The following is a 5,908-nucleotide window of genomic DNA, read 5'->3' on the forward strand; positions in this document are numbered from 1 at the left end:
CATTTAATTAAAAAGACTCTTACTCTAAAGTTTGCCTTGATGTTTCCTAATTGGCCAGGAAATGAATGAATGTGACTTCCCTGGACATAGAGGCATAAGCCATATATTTAGGATGACCCAACCCACTGCCAGCTTGCATCCTGAGTGGTGTTAGATACTGAAGTTTCAACAATTCAGAAAGCAGTAAACTTCCATCTTATAGAAGCTGTACTGTGTACTGTGTACAGCTGTACTGTACTGTGGAGTCTTTTAGAGAAGTTTTGTTCCTATTCTGAATAACACAATGGCTTACTTACATGGCTCTCTGGTTCAACACTAAGTCTTTAACCTGCTTACCTGAGCCTAAAGTTTCCTAAGAAGAAATAAACCCTGCCTATTGTTTAGCAGTAGTTCCTTTTCTTCCCTCTCCTCTACTCTGAGCAGAGAACTCATTCCTAGGGAGACCCCACTGATAATTTTTATTAATAGAAAATAAACACTTATTCCAGTTTCAAAGTTCTTATACTTGAAGTTCCTAATTTTTAAAAAACGAATTTAAAATTAATCACTTAATAATCCTACTTTGACTAAGACAATGAAACTGTGGCTTAAAAAAAAAAAAAAACAACAACTATTCAGCACCATTTGCTTATAGGTCTTTGAGAATTTGTTCTTAAAGTGTCTGGGAACTATCCTGTCGGCTAAGTATAGGAACTGCTGAGCTGCATGAGAAAGCCTCTCTGGGACAGCCAATGGGAAGCTAAGCCACCATCACCAGAGGAGTCAGTGTATTTCAGCAAGGTAACTCCGAGTATACAATGATCCACTCCCTACACTTCAGCCCAGGAGGGACATGCTTCTAAGAACTGAGGTATGAGTAGTTAGACTATTATTTGCTGTTGAATTGATCTTTCCAGCTAATAACAGTAAATCTCTGGCATAAATGCAATTGGTCCTTAATGTCTGTGATTTTAGGAAATTCTATAAATAATTTGGATTTAGTTTACTCAGAAATTACACACTTAATAAGGTTCACTACTTTGGCAGAGTAAAGGTCTGCCAGTTTAGTGTCCTTACAAACTATATACAATGTGTAGGCATATCATACTCTTACACCATACTTTAAAATACTGCATTACTTAAACAAATATTTTAACAAAATGTCAATAATTTGAAGCAGCTGATGAAACTAAACCAAAGTATGACAAGGCATATTCACTCTCACTTAAACTATGTTGCCTAGAGAACTTTAAAAACTATGTACCCTTCAAGCTGTTCAAGGAGAGGTAACAGGCCCCACTCCTCATTCTCTACTGTGGAATTCCAATTGGGGTTGGGCTAGAAATTAGCATTTTCAGATACTTCAGGAAAGTCCACAGAAGTGTTAAAAAGTCTTCTAAGCAAAAGAATGTCTAATGCCTGTCTCTATGCATCCATGAGAAGTCATGCTCATCAGAATTTCCTAATAACACAAAGACAAGTCTATATACTTCATCAGACATCAAAGGAATGAGGTGGGTTATTTTGTCAGAGTTTCTGCTGCCTTTTTTCTATATTCTGTTCCATCAATGTGAGTAAAGTGGACTTTGGTGAGAAAACAGTGTTTGATTGCCAGGACCTCTTTTGGGCATTTCTTCCTAAGTGGAATACACAACAGATATGGGAGTCGGGGAGATAATACAGGGAAGCTACTCTTTCCAGCTCAGAAGGAGTTGATGAAACCCACATATGCATTCAAGAAGCCCATGAGATCCTCTAACAGTGGGTAGTGGCTAATGTGGTCATCCAGAATTGACACTGTGGACCGCGACAGCGTTTTCCTGTACAGCTCCAAAAACTCTGGATAGGGATTTATAGGATCCAGTGGCCCCTAGATAAAATGAATGGGAATAGTTACAGAGGAAAAAGCTCCCATCCAGCGTCTTCTAAACTTCTTCCTCTGATTAATGTACTGTAAGAGACTGTCAATCACCAAGTTCCCGTCATTGTTTCGGATTCCTGCCCACATATCCCACAGCCCACTCTCAGAGGGTCGAGTGTATGGTCCAAAGACTGGAGTAAGACTTCTAGAAAATAAAAAGAAGTTCATCAACCTTGTGAGGGTGGGTGACAGCACACTTCCATCTTTAAGTAGCTTTTGGAGAAGAAGAGGCCGATGAGTCTCAGGAAAGATACCTCCATTTGACAGACAGAGACTCTTTATGGTAAGCCGGCCAGATCAATTTTGCTTGTACCTGTACAGCAGCTCCTGAGAAACAATGTCTCCATAGTCGTGAGACAACAGGTTGATCCTACGGTTCTGGAGTCCTAGATGGCGCAAAAGCGCCTCCATGATGCTGGCCGCTTTGTCACTGAAGCCAAAGCCTAAGAAGTCAAGGGCAATCACTCTATGAAACCTCAGGGTCAGACCTTCCCAAATTTTGTACCAGTCATAGCTGGAAGTTGGAAAGCCATGTAAAAGCACAACTATCTCAGGACTGCCAACTACACCCACAGAGTCCTGGTAGAATATGTGCAGTCCCTTGTAGGTGAATAACTTGCCAGAAGTCTTCCATGAGTGCAGAGCAGGAGAGAGCTGAGGGGGTGGGATGTGCAGGTACGCGGCCAGCAGAGGCATAGCCAGTATTTGGACCCACCACTCCCTCATCCTGACTCAGGTAAGACCTGGGCTACAGGACTCCTTGTTTGGGGGACGGGGCGCGCATGCGCTCTAATTGAATCTCTTACAGCCTTGCTCTCCACAGATGCTGAGCTCTGAGGAAGGGCTGTTGATCTTTGTTCTAGATCTTAGCTGGCTTCAGCCAGCTCTTTATTGCTTTGCATTTCTCTGCAGTTTATCATACATAGGAGCACTTTCTTATGCATAAAACAACGCTGTAATCTTTTTTTTTTTTTTTTTTTGCTTTGCTTAATCTATCAGTGGTATGTTATATGTTTAGAGAATATGGAATAATCAAAGCACAGACTGATTGAATTATACTGTCTTAACATGGTTTAGAAAGAAAAATCTGAAGATGTGTCAGATTTCCAAAACTTTATATACGTTATTTTGTTCATTCTTGGTAGGTAAAATAAATGAAACTTTTTTTTTTCCAAATCTTGTCCAAAAGGGCTTTTTAACTTAATAGGGTTGTTTTAAAAATGATAGATAAGTGTAGTAGCCAGGCAGATAGGTTAGTGTTAGGTATGCCAGAGAGGTCTGGGATCTTTGGAAGGTTAGCAGTGATAAAGCATATTCATCGGTGTAACTGTAGCTGATGGGATTGTATTTACCCTGCTTCTATTTTTTCTATATTAAACACATATTACTTTCATAGAAAAACTAATTATTTTTATTTAAAGAAAATTTCTAGGGACATATTTTCATGGGTATTTTAATTTTTTTCTTGTAAGATGATCAGAAAAAAATCAAGCTGGGAATGATAAAGGTAAAATAGATGTTAACTAAACTGTGAGAAATGTCCTGCATAACATTATTATGATTTCTTCCTCTTGGAAGAAGAAAGAGAAATGTCATAACATGTTTAGGTTACATATTTTTGGATCACTGAACCAGGCCAGATGGAAGGCTTGTTTTGTTTTGTTGTTTTAATATTAGCAAAACAATCTGTTTTCCCAAGTCACATTGTCTGGTGATACAGTAATGAGTAGCCATTCTCTCTACATTGCCTTTGACTGGCTCATAGGAGAAGAGAAATGAGTGACAGATGGCTTATTGCATTGAAGGCAGTGCTTCTATTAAGAGTAGTTCTCAGCAAGCAGCAGAAGTGGACATGCTTGGACAGGCACTAAAAGGTCGATGGGTGCCAGGCCACGATTGGAGGTTGCAATTATATTTGCTCTCTTTACCTAATCATGAGATTTAATCCTAGTTTTCCAGAGAGAAGAAATAAAGGGAACTTCAGTATTGAGCCTAAGCTCATAAAGAATCAATACTTCACCTTGCATCAGTCATATGCATGACCTGTTCATGAATTCAAGGGGACATGTCTGGATAAAGTGATACTACTAACAAATAGTTGGATTAAACCATTTTGGTATGAATTCATCAAATAAAATACTGTTCACTTGCACATATGAGAGAAAACGTTTGACCCTTGATTTTCTTAGTCTGACTTATTTCTCTTAGTAGGATCTTCTCCAGTTCCACGCATTTACCAGCAAATAAAGGATATCATCCTTCTTTGTGGTTAAGTAGGGGAAAAGTGGTTGGAATTGGATATTCAAATATAGGGAAGATCAGTGTAGTACAAGGAGATTAAGAGGAAGGAGTGGGAAGGGGGACACATGATATGAATTTAACAAAATTATGCTGTGTGCATGTATGAATATGCCACATTGAATTTAACCTATATCTATAATATACCAATCAAAAATAAATAAGTAAATGAATGAAAGGAAGACCAGTAGAGTAGAGGAAGGAGAATAGAGGGATAAAGGAGAGGAGAATAGCATGGTTGGGGAGGGAGACTGGGGACTGAAACGGAGAAACTCAAATTCAATGATTGTATGACTTTGTCAAAATGAACTCAACTCATATGTATAATTATAATGCACTGGCATAAAACAAAGTATTGTTCACTTTTGTTAAAGTTTGTAGTATGAAAATTATCTACTTTGATCCAATGATACTTCTTGGAAGGAAGAATTCAAAGATATTAAAAATTTAGTGAAAATTATGCAGGTTGGTTCTAATGCTATTGTGAAAATCTACTTTACATAACATATTTGCCTTTTCTGATTATCAGATAGATCATAGAGATAAATCTTCCTTTGGTTGCCTTAGAAGGGTCAATGTAGATCATGGGAAGCTTTCCAGGCTTGGTTGTTCTTTAACAATGCCATTTGGTATTTTGGGCCTTTGAAGGTCTCCTCTCAACTGCCCAGTGAATAAATCCTAGCCAGTTTGAGCCATTGAATCTGGTACTTTTTTTTTTCTTTCTTAGATTCTTTTCTCTTTCTTTCATTGTCAATCAGCTTGCTGTGAAGAAAACTATTTATTCTGTAATTGCAGCCCCCACCCCCAAAACTTTCCTAAGAGTTAAAATTCTGGTAGTAACCTTTGTTAACAATACACCTTTTTTGAATTTAGTGTTGTATTATAAAATAAGTTTTAGAATAAGTTTTGGGAAAATACTTTTAAATACAGTAAATTATTACTTTATACATATAAGGTAATTCCATAATATTGTATAAAAAGAACAGTATATAAAACACATGTTTTCTAATTTTTTATTATAATAGAATCTATCTTAAGCAAGTACTTGAAGGAAGAAAATGTTTCCTATTCCTTAGTGCAAGTTTCCTGTGTTATTTTCTTCTACAAACATTGCTTTTGGATGATTTAATATTTAAGACATAAAACTATTTTTGAATATGAGAAATAATGACTATTACAGATGACTTGATTTTTCATTAAATGCAGTAATATCATTGTCTTTAAACACTTAATGTACTTTCTTAATTGCCCAAATTAAATTTAGAGCATAATTAAGTGCTAAAGATTTCTTATTTCTTACCTTAAATGTTAGTTATAATGTTACAATTTAATTATATGTAACAGCTATCCCAGTAGACATCAGTATTAGTTTTCCACTTGGAGATTTCTTTGTTTTCTAGTCTTTTTAATAAAGATTTTAGTTTTGACTTTCACCTTTAATAGTTGAGATTCATATACACATTATATGAGTGTCTGTGTTGAAGTGATATGCATCCTGTCACTGAACAGAGAACTGCAGTGTGATTTTTAAATTTACAAGGTATTAATGAAAGGAAATTATTTTATACTTCCTTCAGCAATATTAATTTTTATATTTTTAAATAAACTGTACTCTTATCCTGTGATTTGCTCTTTTCTGCAACAAGGCTCTCTGCTACTATATGACAAATGTCATGCTTTTTCTACCTGAGAACATGTGTTTGTTGTTTT

The 5,908-nt window shown here is 36.5% G+C and overlaps 1 pseudogene; it reads right to left on the reverse strand.

Annotated features, from left to right (window-relative positions):
* Nucleotides 1-1,681: 1,681 nt before the first annotated feature.
* LOC114103651 (mesoderm-specific transcript homolog protein-like) lies at nt 1,682-2,626 on the reverse strand (annotated as a pseudogene).
* Between the last annotated feature and the right edge of the window lie 3,282 nt (nt 2,627-5,908).

The sequence above is a fragment of the Marmota flaviventris genome, chromosome 1 (genome assembly GCF_047511675.1).
Source record: "Marmota flaviventris isolate mMarFla1 chromosome 1, mMarFla1.hap1, whole genome shotgun sequence".
NCBI lineage: Eukaryota > Metazoa > Chordata > Mammalia > Rodentia > Sciuridae > Marmota > Marmota flaviventris.